Genomic DNA, 24,533 nt, shown 5'->3' with positions numbered 1-24,533 from the left:
TTGTGGCTCACGGGCCCAGTTGCTCCGCGGCATGTGGGATCTTCCCAGACCAGGGCTCGAACCCGTGTCCCCTGCATTGGCAGGCAGATTCTCAACCATTGTGCCACCAGGGAAGCCCCAGATTTGCTTTTTAAATGTTTTTTTTTTCCCCTGACTCTCTCAGCCCTTTGACTACTTGACTTTCTAGGTTTCTGATTCTTCTGGGAATCTCTAAGAATTTTCTCATAGGACACAATACTAAATCTTCTCCCCAGACTTATTCTTGTGCCCCTTGGTTTTCTCCTAATGACAATCCTACATGCTACTACACTAGTACAAGCACCTTGCTTTTCACTGTCTACACTCGGCAGGATCACCTGGAACCAGAGCAAATCTTTTCCTTACTAAAACTTGATTTAATGGCATAAGGAATATCTGTATTTACCTTATATTCTGCAACTTAGTCCCCCCAAATTTTCTTTCGGTGGTATGATCTAGTTCCCACCAGGTTACAGTAAATAAATTAATTACATGTGTCCCCAGTGCACCCTACAGATAATATCCTAGCCCTACCTGCCTTTCTCCTCCCCTACCTGAGAAACATCCTATTTCTCAAAGCCATATAGGCAAATCCCTATCTTGCTATGCTGTCCTTTGGCATCAGTTTCTATTCTAGACAGGGGTTATTGGTTGCAAGGAACTGAAACCTGCTCAAGATTCCTTAAACAGAAAGGGAAGCTTATTATATAGGTTTGGATAAATACAGCCAGGTCTATTGGGAACTGCCATTGGAAACAAGGCTTCTGTCTGGAACCATGTTTGTTCCTTCAGTATCCTTTGGGCAAAATGGTCTCCTCTAGGCCTTTATTTGTTAAGTCTGGCGTGTTTTTGTTCCCCATGATTTTCACTTAGCTTTGCTCTTTCACTTGGTTCCCCACGGTTCATTGATTCCATCTTTGTGTCTCTTGGATTAAATTCAGGAGAGGGGTAGGAATTCCTGATCCACCTGTTATCATTCATGGGGGGCTGCGGGAGAAAGTCGGCCACACTTTCAGCTATTAAAAAGATTTCATCACATTTGCGGGAAATTTTTTTTTCTGAGAGGCACCCCTCCCAAAAGGTTAGATTAGGTTAAGCTATTTTTAGAAGCAAATTAAGCTAAAATTCTGCACGTAGAAATTTTCTTAAAACAAAGTGTTCTAAAACTATCTCGAAAGTAGAACCTTGATACAATAAATAAAATATATTTTTAATATACGGCAAGAAGTGCTTTGACAATTGCAACCTCTCTTTTTACATCTGGAATGAATTCAAGTGCTCAATTTAAGAAGAAATCTGTTAATAAATAATGATAGGGACCTAAGTTAGTACCGAATATCTACCAATCAAAGTAATAATCACTAACTATCAACAACTTTAAAGAAGGGAGAAAATAAACTTTGTACTATTTGCTCTTCATAGCAAGCTTGAACTACAATTTTATCTGATTTGTGAAGAAGTTCTACAAAGGCCATTTCTAAGGTCAGGAAGGTGATGCCCTCATGAAGAGACTAAGGCCTTAAAAGAAGAGACACCAGAGAGCTTGCTGGTTTTCTCTTTCCATGCGTGCACACACAGAAGAGGTTATGTGAGTACACAGTGAGAAGGCAGATGGGTACAAACCAGAACAAGAGCCCTCGCCAGGTCCTGAATTGACCAGCACTTTGATATTGAACTTTTCGGACTCCAGGACTGTGAGAAATAAATTTCTGTTGTTTAAGCCACCAGTTGATGGTGTTACGGCAGCCTGATCTAAGATGCTGTACATTTTAACTTTTGCAGCTATTATCTTTTGCAGAGAATGCTCAAGTTCAGTGTATTCAGTACATTCAATGGAAATAATTTCCAGAACAATAGTCACTTCCTTAATCTGCACAGATTTGAATAGGAAACAGCACATAACAAGAAATACTTGATGTACAGTAGAAAGGAAGGCAAGGAAACTTTCTGGTACATAGGCTTGGATCTAGAGTGAAGTCACCTGGGAATTTAATTACCCAAAGTCTAGTTGTCTGCTTTGAAGGTCAAGATCTGTACAAGTAACCTTTTAAGTCTTGTTAGTTCAGAAGTTTCCAGTTAAGTCTTTCATGGATGATGCAGGTTTCACACTTGTACTTGATATCCTAAGGCAGGGATTGGCAAACACTTTCTGTAAAAGACCCTACAGTGTCCTTGGCAATTAATCAACTCCTCTTGTTGCAGCCACAGGCAACATGCAAATGAATAGGCGTGGCTCTATTCCAATTAAACTTTCTCTACAGAAACACAGTCCACGCGCAGGATGTGGCTCACTGGCCGTAGTTTGCTGGCTTCTTTTTTTCTTTTCTGCCCCCTCAAGCCATCATGTATCAATCTTAGGGTCTTAGGAAAAAAGGCATTTCTGGGCAAAACTAAGCTTTTTCATTGCCCTCTCACAAGGGCATAATAGCTGGCGAATCACACCACAGAACAATTCCAGTCTATCCCATCTGTAAGAAGGACTTACTTTTCCTATGGAAGTGCTTGCTTCTTTCTTTCCAATATCCCTCAGTATCTAGGGTCTGTCCATGGAATAATTCCTATTATGCTATTCATAGCTTGAGTAGAGATGGTTTGTTATAGTCATAGATCTACTGCATATATTTATTTTCCCCTCAGTTATTTGGATTGAACTCATATCCCACCTCCAAATTCAGAAATCAATTGAACATTGGATTTCTAATTTGTGGAGAACATTGTGAAAATAAATATCATAGTGTTCCTGTTTTCTCCTGATGCCTCATTATCCAGAATCTTCAGCGAAAGAGGTGTTCCGTGTGACTGATTTCCTACTTATGAAAGCTCATTGTTTTAAGCACCAAGACTTTAGTTTATTAAAACTATTTTGAATTAAAGTTTGAAAAAGGAACTGTACCCTTTTAGTGCCTTAAAATTATGAGAGGAACCAACACAGTGAACAGTAATTCCGTTATACTCTCAGAAGATGGTGAGCTAGATAAAGATATTTTCTTTTATACTAAATGACTCAAGAGCGCTATGCTTTTGAGCATTGCATGATTTGTGTCATTCAGATCATTTGTTTCACAGCTCAGCTCGCCATGGGATTATGCCCAACTTCAGATATATGGAAAGTTACCATGTGTGAAAAATAAACAAGCTGTATCTATCTATTTACACTGATGAATATTTTTCATTCAAAATCTCAGTGAGAGGCTCAAGGAAGCAGTTTTCAACTCATTATCTGAGCCTAGTAGGAAGGTGAGGGAAAGTTCTTTCCCTCCTTCAGAAAAACTCTTTCAGCAGAGTCATTGATCCTTCTTTGGGAGGAATCCACAGTGTCAGCAGCAGCTGCAGTGTGAGAGGCTTTGAAGGCCTCAGCACAGTCGCCATGTCTGTGCCAGGGCCAGCACTAGATTTTGCATTTAGCGCAGAGTGTCTTGACCTGGGGGAACAACTTGAGGACACCCAATCACAAACAGCCAAGTAGGCTTTAAGCTCCAGTCCATCAATAGTTTATTCATGACAATAATTTAATTTCTTTATAATCTATAAAAAGAAAGCTTATAAGAAAGCAAAATGTCCTCTGAAGGATAAACTTTTTTTTAAGCAATTTGCAAATTTTGGTGTTTTTCTTGAACAAATGATTGTGTCTTCAACTTCTGGGTAGAATTTAACTTTACGTGGCTATCATCCATTCTTTATTTTATTTTTTTGATATGACATAATATTTTTATTTTATTTTATCCTTTTATAATCCATCCTTATATGATGACATAATTGTTCACATAAACTGAAGTAGTGTAAATTGAAATATTACACTAAATAATTAGAACAACCTGGACTTCTCAAAATAAACATGACAAAGCATAATTTGAATATGGTATACTTAAAGTTTTTAAATGCTCACCAATTTTAATTCTAATACTCCAAATAAATTTGTATTTAGCAATGGTCAGCTCACATTACTAAAGGTAATGGAATCTCATTGTACGATATTTCCACAGGCCACTCCTACTTAAGAGACCTCATCTCTTTAGTATACATATTGTCTTTAAATAAACATACTTATGTTTTGCATACACCAAACTATTGCTTGGTGCATATTCTTCCTTGAGATTTAATATTAGAAGTGTACTCCTCTGTGTAAGGTTCTACACTGGACACAGTCCATCTTCCCAGTCAGTGATTTTCAATTCATTTCCTTGATATCCTTGTATTTGCCTCAAGAAGGTGGATTGAGGATGAACAATAGGGTGGAAGTTCAAATAAAAACAGGCAGGAGTCCATGCCCGTTAACTTAAATGAAATGTGGATCTCTGGTCTTTTTCATGGTGATATAACATATCAGTATCAAGGTACAGATCCAGCCGAGGATGACCTCATTGACTGAGGGGCCAAAGAGAGATGTGAGCAGAATTCAATCTTGAGAGTACTGCAGAACTCTGCTATTCCTTTAAACAAGCTTATTCTCATCTGGAAAAAAGCGGAAGGGCAAGTTTGAGTACAATTTCTTTTATCTACCTTGTGGGTCGGGGATAACAGAACTTATTTCCACCAATAAAAAATTTAGGATTGACATTTGATGTTTACTCACAGCATTTTAAAAAACAGAATTCATGTGTAATATTACTTTATTTGGATGATTTGAATCTTCCTTCCTTTCCTCCTCCTCTTTTCCTTTTCCTTTCTCACTTTATCTATTTTCATAAGAAATGTATATTATTCATTTTTTCTATGAAAAGCAATATATATTTAAAAAATGAATATGTATTTTATGTTCTAGGTAAATGAATCAATGTCCTATGCCATGAAATGATATTTTTCCATTTAAAAATTTTTGTATGTATTTTTTTAAATCAGGAGTTCACTTACATGTAAGTCAGGATTCTTCTTATTTTAAATGACTAAAAATCACTACTGCTAACAGGTAAATAGAGAAACTATTGGCAAACATGGCATTCTCAGTCTTAGAGATGCTTGGAGTTAGAGATCCGAATGCTGCCAGGAATCTGTTTCTTTCCATATCTCATCTAGTGCCTGAAGGCTTTATTCTCCTTGATTAAGTCACAGACCCTTAACCAGGCAACTCCAGGGTTTATAGTCTCATAATCCAGACTTATAGTTTCATAATCAACAGCCCCCTCCTACCAGTTCCCATTTGAGAAATAATAGGAAAAACCACTGTCTGAACCATGCTGGGCCATAGGACATCTCTGCATTAATCACTGTGGCTTAGAGAGTCTGTGATTGCACACACTCGTCTACCCTTACCAGTCCTCCGTGGTTGGAGAGGAAGAAAAGCAGTTCCCCCCAAAGTGGACTCTGCTATCTTATGCAGATTAATCAACTAGAAGCACTTTCACAGGGGATCTGTGTCCTGAAAGCAACTGCCAAGTGCTGCCTTAATGTATCAGAAATACTGCAAATGTAGAATATTGTAAATAAATCTGCCAAAATGGTGTAGTGGAGGAAGTGGGAGTCTTAGAGTTTTCCACTTAAGAGCTCTGCTGCTTCAGGCGAGTCCCTTAAACGATCTGATCCTTTCTATCTCTATCTGTAAAGTGAGCATAAATAACCACATTATAGTTTTGTTTAACGACTGGAAACTAGAAAGCATATGTGTATACTGCCCCCAGTATACAGTCGGCACTCGGGTGGTGGTAGCCTTCATTGCTGTACATTGTTGCTGCATAATTTTGCAGGGAAAGCACTTTTCCTCAGCTTTCTTACAGCAAAACACGCCATCTGAGCTCTCTGCGCAGACTGTGAAAGCTGTTTTTTCCACCTCCTAGCACAAAAGAAAATGTTCTACAGTGTGCACAATGCACATTTCTCCTGCTTCCTTTTCTTTTGCCTTCTTCCTCTCTAGGTCCCCACTTTCTGTTTCCTTTTTCTTCCTATTCTGTCATCTCCACTTTACGTTTTCCCTTTTACATCTATCTTTTATCTTTGACTTCCCAGTGCTGACTCCCTGCCCATCAGCGGCTTTGGTGCCCCTTCAAACTTGGGGGCACAGTTTATCAGAGAATAGGAGGCCCATTAAGCTTCCAATGCCATGACCAGATCACGAGTAACAAAGTTTTAACCCCGGCAAGCTATTTCTCTGTGATGTGAGAGGAAAGTGATGGTTAATTACACAGGAAACAGTGAAATACTGAACTTAACTGCTTGTTCTTGCAAATCACACTGACAGGTTGCTATAGGCAGAGTTCAGAGCAAGTAGTTTCGAAGGAAATGTGTAAGTGTATTCTTTGACATGAAGTCTCAGTGAAAGGGGAGTGGATTCAAGATCCAGATTCTCCAGATGTGTGTGTGGGGTGTGCATGTGCGTGTGTGTGTGTGTGTGTGTGTGTGTGTGTGTATGACAAATAAAATCCCATTGTGTCTTTCATATTTGCATGGCATTAGCATATCTCTAAAGCATCTTCCTTTTCAATAAGCAGTGTGTGTTCTGGAAATGCCAACTCATATTAAAATATAATTAGGAAAGTTATCGTCTTCTCCTTGTAATAAGAGTGCCTTTCAAATTCAACATATATATTTTGGTACCTGCACCATGTTTCCAGTCATTAGTGTATATAAGCCATTCTATTTTCTGCTCATACACATTGGTGGACCAGGTCAATATATGAGCATAAACCCAATATAACAGCATCCACCTGAGATATCATACTCAGATATGTACGTGTGGGACTAAATACAGCTCTTCTCTATCATTGAACTTCACCACAATTTCACCTTATCGACAAGACATATCACTCTCAGTTTCAAAATACACTTAATTCTGACTTACTCTTCAATGTCCTCTTGACTTTGTACCTTATTTTATGCTGTACTTAGGTCCCTTCTCTGTGTTTGCACAAGTGTGTTACTATTTTCAATATGGAAGCCCTCCTTACTAAAAGGCGTTTATGTAATACTGTTAGCAGAGGTTACTTAAGTACTTTTTTGACGATGATGATGTTGGTGTAAAAATACCCCACATTATGTAATTGAGACTGTTTGACAGTGATTTATGCATTTGTAACACCTTAAGACTTTGCCATTAACAAGTGGCATCCGTGTCAAAACATAAAAAGGTAATTACTTTGTGCAAAGAGATGTTACCCAAGTAATTCCTTAGAAGTGTATGTTACTTCCAGTAGAACTGAAATTGCATGCCATTGCTGGTGACTTCAGTCGTCAGTGCATAATCTTAATCTTAATGAGGTCCCAATCACGTTTGGCTGTCATAGGCTTCTAAACATCTCCTAGGTCTGTTACTTGGTTCCATTAATTAGTATGTATATTTTCAAAAGCCTAAAATAGATATCATATTAAGTAGAACATTTAGAGATGTTCTTGACATCCTGTTTGGTTTTTACACTATTCATAGGCTAGAGAGGCTTAAGTATTAGTGAAACAGCCTTTTCTATTCTGATAAGATAGAGAACATGTGTTACAGGCATTTAGTAACTTCACAAGAAAGTCCTATTAACGTTTTTTTTCTTTAATGGCTTTACTAGAAATGAAAAAATAATTGTCGTAAAGGTTCAATATGCACATTTTGGGTATATTTGGGAAGGGTGGTGAGGGATGGAAAAACTCTATAGATATTAATGAATTTTATCAATTCCTTGGGTGATGTGTCATAATTAAGAACAAGCTTTGTTATGGACTGAATTAATGTCCCCCTAAATTTCCTATGTGGGAGCCTTAACACCCAGTGTGGAAATGGGGCCTTGGGAGGTAATTAGGTCATGAGGGTGGAGCCCTAGTAATGGGATTAGTGTCTTTATGAGAAGAGACTCAAGAGAGCTCTCTTAGTCTCTCCCTCTTTCAGTCTCATCCTCTCTCCACCATGTAAGAACATAGCAAGTTGTAAAGCAATTATACTCCAATAAAGATGTTAAAAAAAGAACATAGCAAGAAGCCAGGAGGAGAGACCTCATCAGGAACAAAATCAGCCAGCATCTTGACCTTGGCCTTCCAGTCTCAGGAACTGAGAAATAAATAGCTGTTGTTTAAGCTACCCTGTCTATGATATTTTGTTATAGCAGCCTAAGGAACTAATACAAGCTTTGTAATCTAAATAGACAGAAATATGCTAATTCTATTAGAAGAGTTAATAGCTATTTGATAGGCAATGATAAAGAGACTGTTTCTATTTGATTTTACGGGGAAGATGTCCTTAAAAATAAAACCAGCTCATCTTGAATGGCTCAAGTTTAAAAGTCTGACTCAGAGTCTTTATGCTCCAATGACATATTTTACTTTTAAATTTGGCTGAGCATAAAGCATATGAGTGATAAATATGTGGTAGACACATGTGACTATAGGTCATGTCTGCCCCCATTGCCTCATGAAAAGTCTCTTTCCTTCTCATCTTTTCTTCTCTTTCCTTCTCATCTTGAAAAATGGTATTTTTCAAGAGCTAGTAAATGTAATAGAGCTTTGTAAATTTTTTGAAGCATTCAAGTGACTATGATAACTTTCCTACAGTTCCATCTAAGTCATATAACGTGTTGCAAATATTAAAATCAGCTTATCTTTATTTAAAACAAAAGTCAGTGTTTCTGTGACGTGCTTTCAAATGGCTGTCAAATATTAACTTTGCACTGTATATTTCAACATTTATAAATAGCCCTCTAAATAAATCATGGCTCTCAAACTGTGCTACGTTAGCTTCTTCTATCAAGGTTTTATATAACTATATAACTAATGAAGAAACAACAATTATTTTAACAATTTTGAAGAGATGTTATTTGATAATGGTGATAATTCTTCCTACAAAAATCTTTTTGGTTAAAATTCTACATGGTAACATAATAAGGTTCCAGGATGAACAATTTGAAAATAGCAACAGTTTCAGACTCCTGGATATTCATTTTTCTATATAGGGCAATTTTAATTTTCTACAATAAAGTTGTATTTCTACATCAATACTAGGTGGCAATGTATTTGAGTAGGGTCAACCAAAAAAAGAAAAAAGTAAAGATAGTTTCCAACATAGTACAAATTCGTGCTCTTTTTAGAATCAAAAACATTTTTCATCATCCTGATTTATAGATTTACAGATTTAGAGACTGAAATTAAAAAGAAGTTTTACAGATGTATTTGAGTCCATTAGAGAAGCTGAACTCAGAAATATGTTTAATGAAATAAAATAAATTAAAGCACTTCATAAACTGTAAAGTGCTGAACAAACCCCTCAAACAATAAAAGCTTCTTCCCCTTAGTTTAGAGATCCTTCTCTTGGAACAAAGTAAAGCAGAGCGTTCTGTGCCTATAATTAGTAAAAACAGTTCCCCCTATGCTAAAAACTTAAATAGCAGGGCAAGTATCTGCATTGATTCCTTTCCAGCCCAGGATATTTAGTTGTTTCAGCAGTCATTTGAGAATCCTAATGGAATGTTCTATGAAGCATTCCTAAGGAAGGAAATTCAAAATGCTCACTTAAGTTTAGACGATTAAAGTCAAGAGTTTTTTCTTCGGTTCAAGGATTCAGCTGGACATATAGTTTGCTTTTCAATTGATTAAAATGAGAATGACATTGTAATAATGGTAGCCTTAACTGCAGTTGCCAGTTACATAAACTTATTTTAAAGGATAGAAATACCTCTTGTACATGGGTCTTATTTGGCCTGAACAAAGGTGGTCTGTGATATAATATTAATTCCTCTGGGAAGAATCAGTACTTTTAATACATAGTAAAATGTTAAAAATGCACAAGTGGCTCTTTGGGAGAAGTAAGTTAGCATAAACACTTTTATTGCAAATTGCTACTTGTGTCCTTGTGCTTGGAGTATTAAAGAAAATGTTCTCTTACTGGGGAGAAATTAAACTGAGAATAAAAATAAAAGGCTTTAATATAAGCAGTATCCAATATAAACATAGGTTATTTAAGTTGGTTTAAGTTCTCTGAATATTAAGTAAGAGAATAAAGCCAGTACACACACACACACACACACACACACACACACACACACACACACACACACACACACACACACACCCCCTACACAAAATTTTGCCTGAATATAACTGAAGAAGTAAACATATACAATGGGAAAAAAAAATAGAAAAGATTTCTGTGCATCTTGAATCCTGGTGCTGAGGAATATTAGTTTATTTAGAAGAGGCAGTTGGACAGTTTTGTGAGCAATGAGGGGGAAATTTTCAATTCCTTGGAGGGCTTAAAATATACTCTATGGTTTTTCTTTTTCTTGATTCAGGTAGTTAGTATGTTTTATCAGCCATGTTGTTTTTGGTTCTCAAGTTAAAATTAGAAGGATTGAGAGATTGATGATGAGAAATTGCTGATGAGATTGAAAGATGAGAAGGAAAGAGACCTTTCATGAGGCAATGGGGGCAGCACAGAGAAAGCAAGAAGAACAATGGGACCTACAGTAGCTGTAGCTCTGGGCAACACAGATATTCACTGTGTTGAAATTAAGTGCATTATGGACAATGCATATCAAACAAGAAGAAACAAAGAAAGTGAAAGAAGCTATGCCTAAACATTGATTTCTGAGAGAAACTAAGGAGCATCTGGTCATCAACTCTCATAACCAGCCAGCAGGTGGAGCCCAAGGCCCAGAAGAACTGGTAATTGTGCAGAGAAGAGCATTTAGGGTGAAAAAGCCCTGAGGAAAAAGGTGAAAGTCAGTAATTTGAGTGGAATGTTTATTACCCTAGAAGAGGCTGAGTTTTCTCCCTCATAGACGAGTATGAGGTTGATGGACCTGCCTTTATTATTATTATAATTATTTTTCATCTGTCTAATTTGTTACCTTTGGTTGTGTTTTAAAACATTAAGATCATGAAAATGGAAATTGTATTAGTCCTATCATGAAAGAATAAAAATTGTAAAAGATACATTACTTTCCATTGCCATTAAGATTTCAAGGACTTGAAGCAGATAAAAAATATGATTACATCGTTGCCTTTCGTATTTGAAATGGTTTTTGGCATTGACAGCCCATGTCTGAGAAAAATGGGCAATCACCATGTATTCTTTTTGCAAAAAATTTCATGTACATCTAGTTGTAATTAAAAACAAACTGAAAACAGGCTGTTCAAAAGTATAACTAATGTATTTTAAACCACATTTTAAAACATTTTGGGATGTGCTAAAATAGCATTTGATTTTAGGAAAAGGATTTTGCACTTTATCAATAGAAAATAATTATCTGCTTTTTCATATTTAAAAGTAGTATAGAAAGTTAATGCCAACTCTTTTTTAGGTTATTGTGCAACGTTACCATTTTTGACATTAAGCACCATGCTTATTCCAAGAATAGTTTTCTTTAGAAATCATCTGTTCAAATATGTGTTAGTATAACCATATAAATGATGAGTAGTTACATTTAGTATTAGTAAATGGAAATCTTACTATTGCACACACTTAGCACATCTCTTGCAATCTGATCTAGTTTAAATGTATTCTTTAACATAATTATATAAAGACAAATTTAATCTTAATATGTCAGAAAGTATTATCATTTTGCAAGCAGTTCTCCAAGGTTAATAATGTCTGGGAATGTAACATGCTTTTGACTGTAAGATTAGTCTTCTTATTTGAAAAAGGCTTTAAATTTCATTTCAAAGGAGATTTCACGCCCCATGAAATTTAAACTATGACATTTAGAAAACATTCACTTTATTATAATGCACTGAAAAATTATAGTGCCAATGCTTCTTGTTCCTATCTATCAAAACTGTTGTTAGAAATGTAAAGGGACTATTTTCTTAGGTAAAAATTATGTGATATGCTGGAAAAAAAAAAAAAAAGAATGCCTCCTATTGTCCTTCCTGAAGTCAGGTAATTACTGTTTCAATTATGTTACAGAATGCTTTGAAATTAGGTCCCACAGGTGTTTTCAGTAGAGTTTATGTTTAGATAACCTTTTGGTCACTGAGTTTGCCATTTATCCAAAAGTTTATGAAGTTCTCCATATGCTTTAAAAATAAGTTTTGAGGAAATCTTTATATGTACTCTTGATATTCTGTCACAAACTAATACTGAGGTCTAAGGCACAAAAATGTGCCACTTTTAAATACTAATGTGAATATTTCATTTGTTATCACATAGTAATTTTAGATGTCCTTGCTAGAACTCAACTTTGATTTGAGTGTCTTCTTTTTAATGTTTTTTCTTTTCAAAACAAAATAACTTTGAACAGTCTAAAAAAAAAATCTAAGACATTCACATTAGATTCCTACAAAATTCAGTATCATAATACTTTTATTCTTTTCATTATTTGATAATATATCCTGAATTCTAGATCACATTCACTGTGATGTAGTTACACTTTAATGTCCATTTTGATTTTTAAGAAATTTGAAAGTGACCTAATTGCTCAATATTTCTAAGTTCCTAAGTGATACAAGCCACACTTTGAGTAGTAATGGCAGAGAGCAGACGCTCAATAAACATTAATTGAATGAGTACACGGATAATGTTAATACAGGGCAGAAATGATGTGAGTTAGACTAATTTTCATGTCAAATAATGATGATGAAATCTTACTAAACAAAGAAGTTGTGTGCCTACATTCCACATCTGTAAAAAAATCTCATTGTCTTAAATTTTAAGGACAGCTCACTTAAAAAACAAAAAGGAACAAATAAAACAAAACATCAAGTATACACTTTGTTTCCTGTCCAAGTTGAGGGCCAAATGAGAAATAACTCATTAGGAGGATAAGAAATTAAAATGTCACCCTTATTACTGTTGAAGCCAATTGGTTCATGGACAGAAGTGTTTGCTGATCTTTGACCCTCTAGACTGAACTATCCATAGGTTTTCAGGAAGAGTTAGACAGCAATAACACCCCACACCCAGCACCTGTGAGCTTACAAAAAATGTTACCTTGGTGTTGAACAGGTCAGGGGTGAAAATAAGTCCCTGAGAAATAATCACAATTAGATGGTTCTTAGGCAGTTTTGCAGCCCGAATTCACATCAAATATCTTGGAGTGGAGCCATGAAAGTATACTGAAAAAGACCCAGACTTGTAGTTTCCCTAGGCTTCCGGCAAAAATAAATAGAAACCTTATCTGAAAAATGTCACTTTTGTTCTAGGTATCAAAGATTCCCCACAAATAATCTTTTGAAGCACATTAAGCAGCACTAGTCAAAAATAAACATACATACATAGAAAAAAAGGCACAAAGAGAGAATTGGCAGAAAAAAAATGAAAGCTTAAATAGACTTCAAAACATTTAATAAATGGTAAATATCAGGCCAGGTTAGAAAACAGCTATTATTTTTATGTTCAGAGAAGGAAACGACAAGTTTGTATATATCTGAAGGGAACAAAAGTATGAAAAATAACCAAACAGATTTGAAAAATCATGAAATATAACTTCTAGAAATAAAAATGACAATAACAAATATTGAAAAGTCAATGAATGGGTTTAACAAATGATTACATACAGCTGAAGAAAAATTAGGTAGAAGAAAGATCAGAAGAAATTACCCAGAACACACTTTTCAGAGAGACAGGTTAAGTGGTATGGGAGGTTTCATTGGATCATGATTAGAAGAAAGAATGAATGGCATGGAGGTTTGTTGTCTTTCCAGGACTGGTGAAAGACACCAACCCATAGATTCAAGTAGTTCAGTGAATCTTAACCAGTATAAGTACAAAGACCGTTACGTTTAGGCACGTTATAATGAAATTGAAGAACATCAAAAAACAAGGAAAAATCTTAGAATTCACCAGAGCAAAAAAAAGAAAAAAAAAGGAATGTTCCCTTCAAAAGATTTTTAATTGGACCGATGTGGCTCTCTTGTCATCAGCAATAATGGTAGCCAGAGAGAGGGGGCTGACAGTTTTAGTACACTGAAGGAAAGAAAACTCTCCTAATCCAGTAGTACCCAACACTGGCAAGAAAAAAATGTTTTCAGATAAAGAAAAACAGAGGATTTTCCATCAGTAGATTTTTTTACTAAAGGAAGCAGAACAATAGTATGAGTTCTAGAAAGACATGAAGCACAATAAAGGTAGATTGATGAATATGTTTCATCCTTCCATGTTTTCCCTCCAATAGTTTGGAAGCTATGTACTTTATTCCTTTTACCAGTTTACATATAAATTTTCCCATGCATCTTGAATTTTTCTAATATTAATAAAATTTGCCACTTCCTGAATAATACAAGGACTTGACTTCACATTATCTCATCCCCAATCTATGCATTATTGTTGTCATGTGTTTTAATGCTTATCATTTTAATCCACTATGACATTATTATTGATCATCCTTCCAGAAAAAGAACAGATTGAAAAAGAAACATTTAAGAAACAGGCTAATTAGAAAGCCCAAAATAAGATGATAGGCTTAAATATAGATATATCAGTAATCACATTAAATGTAAATTGTCTAATTGACCCAATTTAGACAAAAATATTGTTAAATAAAATCACTGAGCATGTCACATTTAGGACGCTGAAGACTTTTTTTTAAATATGCAGTTTATAAGAACAGAGCACAGTGGGATTAGAATTGTCTGGAAGTTTTGCCCTGGGCAGTATGAGCTGGGCCAAATGGAATGAGTTTTATAATTTTGAGCAGGTTACCAAATGAAATGTCATGTCTTTAATTTGGTCAATTTGCTAGGAAATTTTTTTAATGTGCCTTATTTGTTTTGACTTACGACTGATTTGAGGAAGGCAAAAGTTTATGCTGGGCTGATAGAAGGACAGAAAGTAGACCTCATCCATGCTCTTAGCTCCCTAAATGAGCCTGGTAGGGGCAGTCTGTCTTTCTCTGTCAAATCAGGAAAACTATCAAGGACTAGCTCTGATCCTGCATATACAGTTTTGTCATTTCAAAAACTGCAGCACCTAGTAGAATACCCTGCATATAGTAGATGCTCAGTAAACTTTTATTGAATGAATAAATTTTCTGAGACCAAAAAAAAATCCTCTGAATGAAAAACATTATGAAAGACACATCTAAGCTATAAGGCTATATAAAAAGTTAAATGCAAAAGATGAAGAAGGTAACCATGCAAATAAAATCTAAAACAAAGCTGGTATGTCTATTTGATATCGGACAAAATAGAATTTAAGGTCCATAGCATTACTAGAGATAAGAATAGTCATTTAATAATACTAACAGTTTCAATTTCCCAGGAACATAAAATATTCTAAATGTATGTATGTATCTAAAAACATAGTCCCAAAATATACAAAGAAAATACAGAAATAAGGGGACATTGACAAATTCACAATCATAGTAGTAGAATTTAACAAATATCTCTCAGTAATTGATAGGAAGCAAACAAAATCAGTAAAGAATATGGAAGGTTTATAGGATGTGATTAACAAATATGACCAAATAGAATATGACCAAATATGACCATGATACAAATAGAATACCATATCATATAACTCTAGAATATACCTTCTTTTCAGGCACACATAGGACATTTACAAAAGCTGATCATTTGAAACTTGACCATAATGAACATTTTCAAACATTTCAAAAGATTGCTATCGTAACTATGTAGTTAACCTAGAGTTCAATTAGCAATCAATAATGAAATTAAGTAGAATATTTCCATATCTTGGAAATTAAGAAATTAGCTAAAAGAATCCATGTGTTAAGGAATACATCCTCACAGGTATAGAAAGTGATGGAAAATGAAAAAAATTATAAGAAAAATACTGCTATGTCTTAAATTATTAGAAAACAGCCTAAACATTTCTTATTTAGAACCGATGTTGAAAATTAATGAGCTAAACATATATCTCCTGTTTTAAGAAGAAATCCAGAACAAATGCAAATAAAAAGGACGTAACAATAATGTAGATGAAAGAAGAAATTAATGTCATAGAAACACTAGGAAGTTTGAAAAAAGCCAAAAGGTTGTTATTTGGAAAAGTAATAAAATAGACAAAATTTGATTAATGATACAATTCAATAAAGTATAAGGCACAAATAACTAATACCAGAATGAAAAAAGAGACCTAATTACAGATGTTACAGAGATTTTAAAAAGGTAATGTGAAGAATTTATGAACAACCTTTGGGCCAACACATTTGAAAATTTAGGTGAAACGGGCAAGGTCTTACAAACGGTAGAGCTTAGCGGATCAAAGAAAGAGGGAGCCGGAACTAGTCGTCAGAAATCTCGCACAGAAAGATCCAGGCTCTATGGACTTTAATGTGCTGTTATTATAGAAAAAGATAATAATGGCAAAACATAGTAAATATGATAAACTGCAAATTAAGACTCTTAAAAAGCATTTCCCATGCTTACAGATGGTATCATCAGCTTGCTGTGAAGTTCCAGGGCCTTGGGCTGTAAGGAAGCAGATGCTTGCTATCGTTTTCATGACCATCTCACTCAGGCATGAACGTCTCCATTCTCAGCATCCTAATCCTCAATCATTCTTTGTCACAGCATTAAAGAGCTAAATGTCAGGCCATATGCATACTGGCACGTTTGCCTTTCTTTGAACCTTTATAAGATACAAAGAATGAAAAAAAATACTGACGTGTCATACTTGGCGTTCAAGCCTGGCACTGTGCGGACATTTGGATTACAGAAGGAATAAAATCAGCACATTAGAAGGAACATTGTGTCTTCTAATCTTTGAATTTTAAAGCTGCAGGAATGATCACAGTGAATCGATTTTATTTTTAGTATGTCTGCCTCCAACAAGTTTGATTTTATGAAGAAAAGGCAACCTGAGTTTTTGGAACTTAAAAATAAGTATATTGGGCACCTTTCTATGGGTCTCACTGTAAAAAATACATAGAAGTCACCATATGTAGCCATAAGCTTTCGATTTCTTTTATTTTACCTTGAACTTGAATGTAATTTAAGCATTTTATTGAACTCGAACATATTGAAGCATATTATTACTTGATCCTGTTTCACAATGACATGTAATAATAATAATAGTGATAATTAAAATAATAATTATCATACTAGTGGCTGTTTACTGAGATGCTTAATATAGTCCAGCACTATCCCAAGTATTTTAATAACAGCTAACATTTATTATTCTGCTTCATACACTTCACATGGACTATAGAAATTTAGTAACTTGCCTGTGGATATGTAGCTATTAAATGGCCAACCTAGGATTCAAACCCAAGGAGACCAAGTCTAGGGTTGTGGTTCTCACCTGTGTTGTGCATCAGAACCACCTGTAAGACTTGTTAAAACACAAACTGCTAGTCCCACCCTGAGCAGGTGTGGAGCAGGTCCTAGGAATTTGCATTTCTAACATGTTCCCAGCAGAAGCTGATGCTTCTGGTCTAGGTACCATCCTTGAGACCCCATTGTTATAGGACCTGTGCTCTGAAGCACTATGCTGTATTGCCTCTCTGCAGCATCTCATTTATTCCTGTCAAAAACTCTGATATGACTATATTATCATTATCTCCATTTCTAGATAGGAAAATTGAGAATGTGAAAGTTTAAGTATTAATACTCAATTTCGAGCAGCTAGTAAAGTCAGAATTTGAACCTGTCTATCTGCCTCCATTCAATTTCTTTTGGAATGTGTGTGTGTGTGTGTGTGTGTGTGTGTGTGTGTGTGTGTGTGTGTGTGTGTGTTTGGTTTAAAAATAGTTTAATGTGGATTTTAAATTTTAATTAAAATCCAACCTTTGCAGAATCCATGATTCTCTGTGGAACTCCACCCAATGGTTTCTTGGAACATGGTTTAAAAACCACTGCAGAGTCCAAAATTTTAACCACTGTTTCTAACATAAGTTAAAAATTACCAAGACCAATCTATGCATTTCTAGCAATCCCTTAAAGAAAAATCAACCAACAACTTTTGTCTTTATTTCTACCAATTCTGGATATTTATTGCTGCTTACAGTATACAGAATTTTCTGGGACTACTGTTTATTTTGAATAATCCTTTATTAAAATAAATGCTTTTGATTCAAAATTGATAAGTGATTAACGATGGTGGAAGGAAATTTTCTCTCCAAATTATAATACAAAATTCTCTAGTTTAATGACAACTCAGAACAGTTTACTAAACTAAAAGAATTCCCAAATTAATTTAGGAATTCACAGTGGAGAAAAGGACATCACAGAATTATGAAGTTTGAGGCATCTATGCATCTAAATTCCTGCATATTTCCTTATCACTGAATACTTGGACCCTAGCTCCTATTTTCTGGATATCCCACAGGGACTAATCCACAAGAGTCAAAGGGCTTCCACATTGATCATTGCTGTTGCTTATTCTTCAATTTTTTAAAGTACTGCATTAGTTTTAGATCAAAGCCTTCTTTCGAGTGGTCTTCCTGCTTAAGAGGCAGAGATGGTGTGGTGGGGGAATTTTAAAATCCAAGGGACATCCCATTTGGACAAATGTAGCTATCATAGAGACTTCAGGAGGATATGGAAAAGCTGTATCTTAGAGTTCACGGTTGCAATGTTTATCTTGGTATTTGAAGACATCAGGAAATAACTTTGACATTAATAATACATATTTTACTTAAATGTACTAATTCTTATTCTCAGGAACTTCCTTTGTAAGTCTAGCCAAAAGGTCGCTATCTTACCTTTGCTGTTTAGGCATAGAATGCCTTAGGCATTAAGCCCTGGGTTAGCTTTGGGCTAGAACAGTGTGCTTGCCTGGCTTCTTCCATTTCCTTTTCCCTTTGAAGCATCTTTAAAAATGAGCTTATTTCAGGGAGAAGCAAACATTACACTGTACTCTTAATATTTGAGTGGGGTTTAAAATATTTATTAGAATATTTTTATTTCTTAAGTGTAATTTTAAAAGGTCTTTGGTTTTCTTCAATGATCCAATAGACCTATAGGCTTAATTTTAAATCATGTAATTAAAAAATTTTGAAATGGGGGACTATTATAATTCACCTGAACAGTTCTTAATTCTAGGTAAATCCACTTTATTTGTTGAGGATGGTAAGTGGATTGGGGACTCTTCAGTGACGTATTTATTAGAGCTCCATGGAAAAACATGGCTCTTTACCTTTCCCTGTATCAACTACCAAGAAGACTGCTTTACATGCAACATAAGGGTTTCATCATCATTACATTCACTGGTACCATCATTAATATGGTCCTGAGTTTGATCCTCACAACAGAAAGCAAATACTTCATCTTGCTCTGAATTCTCTAAAAAAGGATGACAAGTCAGTGCAGGAATACATACTCCTTGACTTTGAGAATTCTTAGTCTAACTTTCCTTGATCTTTTTCCCCATAAATGATTTCCTGAACTATTAGAAAACTCTTCCAATATTCCTATCACCATAAATGCTTCGAGTGGTGATAACCACGAGTGGATAAAATTTCCTGTGGCTACCTTGTTTTTAGTGACCAAAGTCACTTGGGATTTTTTTCCCCCCAATTCTGAGCTCATGTATCATTTTAAAGACCTTTAACTGAATGTCTAATTTAATAATAAATATGGCTCATTTTCTATAATGTAAAAATAATTTCCTCTTATCACATTATTGAAATATCTGTATTTTCTAAATGATTTGAGTTATTTCTAATGCCATATTCTCTTTCAGTTGTGAGTTGGTCAAGCTCTAGGCATTTACTCTTTTCAATCTTTCTTCATAAATCAATCCTTCTGGTTCTATCGGCCTTTTCATTACTCATTCTTGATTTCTCATATAAAATGCTAACTATAAAAACTATATAATCTCAACACATTTCTGAAATGTAATATGTATGACAAGATTAAGTATATTTCTGTGCATTTTATGAAAAAAAAAAAAAGGACCTCTCATGGGAATCTTCTACTTGTCTTCCTGCATCAACTGGATACAAGTAAATGTGGAATAATGTGCTTGGGTTGCTAAGCTCACTTGAACCTCTGGGAATTGTGTGGTTATTTGGTTAATATCTGTCCTCTCACAAAACTGTAAACACTTGAAAGCAGGAACTATACTTTTCAGTTTGAATAGTAATATATATATATATAGAGAGAGAGAGAGAGAAAAATAAGAACGAATGATTGAATTTTGAGTTGAAAACTCTAGTTTACAGTGTAATGGCTTAAAGTAAAAACATCAGACTTTCTAAAATTAGGTTTCTAGAATTATTTTAGCAACCAGTTAACAGAGTGCTTGAATTGAAATAATTGAATCACCTGCCCCGTCCCTGGTATTACAATCTGTTGGAAAAAATGTCAGTCTTTAAGCTAAAAAAGATTTAGAACATGCTAATATTTTAAAGATTCTATCAGATTATATTAGTTAGCTCAGGCTGCCATAACAGAATACCAAGACTGGGTAGCTTAAACAAAAGAAATTTACTTTTTCACAGTTCTGAAGGCTACAAGTCCAAAATCAAGGTGGCAGCAAATTTGGTTTTTGGCGAGAACTTTTCTTGCCTTGCAGATAGTAGCCTTCTTGCTGTGTTCTCACATGGCCTTTCCTCTGTGTGTATGCGTAGAGAGGGAGAGAGATCTTTCATGTCTCTTCCTCTTCTCCTAAGGACACTAGCTTTACGAAATTAGGATCCCATCCTGTGACCTCATTTAACTTTAATTACTTCCCTAAAGGTCTTATCTCCAATTACAGTCACATTGGAAGTTCAGGCTTCAACATATGAATTTTAGGAGAATACTATTCGGTCCATAACACAGATTTATTTTCCACATCAAGTAATACTCACTGTTTTCACGGTGCTGCATTCATCGATACTGAAGCATGCATGCTTGGGATAGGAATGGGAGAAGGGTGCAGTGGTAATACAGCAAAAAACCATTGAAGACATTGCTTAGTTTTGCTTAGTTTAGACTTTCAAAATCACCATGTTGTGAGGTGTTTCCTGACACCAGCAATCAGTTCGCTGATTCTCCAGACACCTACTGGCGTCCAACAATTTAATTCAATTCTGATACTAACTACCTGGAGTTAGCACAGACCCCACAGGCTAAGGATACAATCCCACAAGACTTCCTGCACGTCAGGTGCCAGTCACGAGTCCTGGGCCACCTTCTGACGGCTAGCTATAAATCAGGGGTCTCTACCAACCACTCCTCAGTTTCAACAATTTGGTAGAATAGCTCACAGAACTCAGGAACATACTTTACTTATACTTATTGGTTTGTTATAAAGGATACAATACAGGAACAACCAATTTGAAGAGGTGCATAGCTCAAGGTATAGGGGAGGAGATGTGTGGAGCTTCTATACCTTCTCTGGGTGAACCATCCTCCCTCTTAGCACCTTGATGTGTTTATGAACAAGGAAGTTCTTTGAAGAATCTCATTGTTCAGAGGTATTACAGAGTTCAATCTCCAGCCCCCTTTACTCTCTAGAAGTCAGGGGTGGGGCTGAAAGTTCCAACTTGCTAATCACTTGGTCTTTCTTGTGACCTCCAAACTGAGGCTAAATAGGGGGCTCACCCTAAGTCACCTCATTATCATAAACTCATATGTGATCCAAAGGCACTAGTTACGAATAACAGAAGACACTCTTTTTGCTCAGGAAATTTCTAGTGTTTTTGGAGCTCTGTACCAGGAACTCAGGACAAAGACCAAATATATTGTTAAATTATACCACACCATGTTTAGAGAGTAAAGCAGAAAGAATGAGTCCTGAAAGTCAGAGTTTCATTTGCAAGGATCAGATTGGAGAGAAAAAGACTCTTGATTTCCCAAGTCTATTCTATAAATATCAAGATCCAGAGTCTAGAGGAATCAGGAGTTTTAGGATATTTGCAGGAATCAATAGGAAGTTTTTCATTGAAAAACTGCAGTTTTTCAGACTGAACAAGGTAATGGTTTGACCGAGGAAACCTCAAAGGAAAAGAAGTGGAAAAGAGAATAAGAATTAAAAATAGGTGAGTGTTTCTGAGAGGGCCCTGGCCTTGGACTCTCCTAAAACTGAATCTCTGGGGAGCTGGACACTATCAGTTTTCCCAATAAATTTGGAGATCCATGAGCAGACAAGAATTGTATTCCAACTTCTATACAGACCACTGAGAGTGATTATTCTTATAGAATTTCCTGAACTGTGGTAGAAATTTGAAATTGAACATTTTTTCTGCTCAACTCTGCATGATATGACATTTCAGGCTTACAATTAAAATTAATTATGTCCTTTATCAATTTTTAAATAAATGAGTGTATTTCTATATTAAATATATTGGGGCCTGGAATATGGTGTGTCTTCTGAATTTGGGCAGTTTTCCCTGCCTTCAGAAATGCTGTATTTTGGGCCCCTTCTTGGAATACTAAGCTGTTAATTTCCTGGTAACAGTTATTAGAGATGAAAACAAAGGTAATGAACTGAGAAAAGATTAGCTGTCTTTCCAGAATGGTTTTGGAAACCTCCAAACTTTTGCCATGATAGAATTGTCACAGTGAATCTCTAACTCTAAACAAATTAAATGTCAGATGATGTCTTATTGTAATCAGTGGAACTTCAGAGGTGGTAAGGTGATCCAATCACTGTTATGAGTTGTGGTCAAACACATCACTTTTGGGAACCGTTACAGGACAAAATGGAAACCACCAGAAAATGTCTTCAGCATAACGTTTTTAAGATATTGACTAGTGAAAGGAAAATCCATGACTCCTAGAGTAAAAAATTATTTTTTTCTGATATCTGGAATCAACTCCTCTTATGAGATGCATAGTCTTTCTGTATGTGTATTATCCATACCTTAGTTTTATAGTTTTAAGATTCCTGAAGTTTTGAAAGACCAAAGAAGTTAAGTACCAATTGCTCTAAATAGATTCTGCAGAACATTTGTAGAGTCCCTCAGGAGAATACAAATTGGAAAATGCTTGAGAAACTTTGATCGGAAACAAGTTGTGATAACTTATGAAAATTTGTGCTCTCCTGGTTATAAAAAAAGAATCTTCCCTTTCAAAACCTGAAAGAGATTTTGTACTTTGATCCTTTTATCAAGTGCTGTCCATATTATTTTAGATGATAATATCAACTGGTAATTCCTGCTTCACTCTTTAACTTCGAATAGTTGAATATCATATTTTAAAAGGTTTCTGTAGAGATAGGAAATGACAATCTTTATTGAAACTTTCAAAATGAGCAAAATAACCACATGAGCTTTGGATTTGTATAGTAGAATTACTTTTTGGTAAAAGCACTCATAATGAGATCATTATGGTAACTTAAACTGTTATGAGGTCTGAGATGGAATTTCCATATTCAGAATTCCTTACCATAATAGGCTTATAGTGACATTTCAAGGTACTCTGCACATATCAGGTATTTTCTGCATGGAACTTCTCCCCGCTAGGCTTCTACTAAGTATGGAATAGAGACAACATGTTTTCCTTTATAGGGCAGCATCAAGAGTGACTATTTGTTATAACATTTGTTCTGTCTTGCCAACTCTGTGGAGTATGCCAAACCAAGCTGATTACACAGCAATTCAGGTTTTTGGCAGATTTTTCTGCCATTTGAGTAAGACCAAAGGTAATGTTCTCTGTAAATAACACCTTGACTAATCTGGCTGAAGAGCTCTAAGGCAATGTCATGGCAGTTTAGATGTTGAGGCACGGAGATGAAAGCTTGGTAAGGACATGTTCACTGCAAATAGTAATTGTCATCAGTATATCTAACTGCAGCTACGTTTCAATTTCTCTTCCCTTACAGGTAATTAAATGAGGCCCTAAACTATCCTATAATAAAGAAAACAATGACACATGTCATAGATCTTTATATGTTATCAGGGTTTTACTGTCAAATATGAGTGAATGCTGAAAACACTCAGTAAGATGATGGTAATTACAGATGGGGAATATAAAATTAAATCTACCTGAATTTTCATGTTAGTAATGAGTAGAGGGAAGGGAGTTTGCAGAAACACAGTTTTCAGGAAAGCGGCTAAATAATTTAGCACAACACTCAACATGTTGACCGTTTTAAGTAAAAGGCCTAAACTCTTAGTGTACACTTTTCAATTTGTTGGATTACCTCTGAGTGACAGAGAGAAGCAAATTATAGAGAAAGATATTTAAAGAGACGTCATGGTTTGATCATGTCTTCTTGAACCAAAATGGAAGAGGAAGTAACTTCCTTAATAAATCTAAATGATGTGTAATGTTAATGTTACTATCAGTAAAAATATAATACTTATTAAGGGCCAGGTGCCAGTCTAAACATCTTACATATAGTAACTCATTTAATCCTTCCAACAACACTGTGAAGTCATTAGAATTATTATTCCCATTTTACAGGTGAGAAGCTGAGAAAATGAGGGGTTAAGTAAATTGCCGGACTCACAAAGCTGATAAGTGGTTAATCTGGGATTCCAATCCATACAGCCTCCCACTATGGTCCCTTACTTACATAATATACTACACTGCCACTAAAGTAATACTGAAACTAACACTTATCTCCCTACAACTTCCCTACAACAGGCACGGCTGACACAACTAATCGTCACAAAACCCTGTGAGGTACGTACTATTATTACCCACACTTCTTGAGACTCTGAGACCCAGAGAGGCTAAGCAGCTTGTTAACATCACAGATAATACATAATGGAGCTGTGATTCACACTTAGAAAACTTGGTTGTAGAATACCTGTTAACTATTCTGTTATTTACCTAAT

General features: G+C 35.4%; 1 protein-coding gene across 16 annotated transcripts in view; it reads left to right on the top strand.

Moving 5' to 3' along the window:
- Window positions 1-24,533, top strand: part of LOC309615965 (uncharacterized protein) — a gene marked incomplete at its 3' end in the record, with an annotated part of 186,047 nt that overhangs the window by 80,360 nt on the left and 81,154 nt on the right. For 2 of the 16 annotated variants that reach the window (XR_014237193.1, XR_014237194.1), the window contains exon 1: window positions 15,355-24,378. The exons of the other annotated variants lie outside the window; for them this stretch is intronic. Of the gene's footprint in view, window positions 1-15,354; window positions 24,379-24,533 lie in introns of those variants that run through there. 16 annotated transcript variants of the gene reach the window in all.

Source organism: Balaenoptera borealis, assembly GCF_965194805.1.
Source record: "Balaenoptera borealis genome assembly, chromosome: 18".
In the NCBI taxonomy this organism is placed as follows: Eukaryota; Metazoa; Chordata; class Mammalia; order Artiodactyla; family Balaenopteridae; genus Balaenoptera; species Balaenoptera borealis.
The sequence above is the reverse complement of the archived record's forward strand: the minus strand, read 5'-3'. Positions and strand labels throughout refer to the sequence as shown.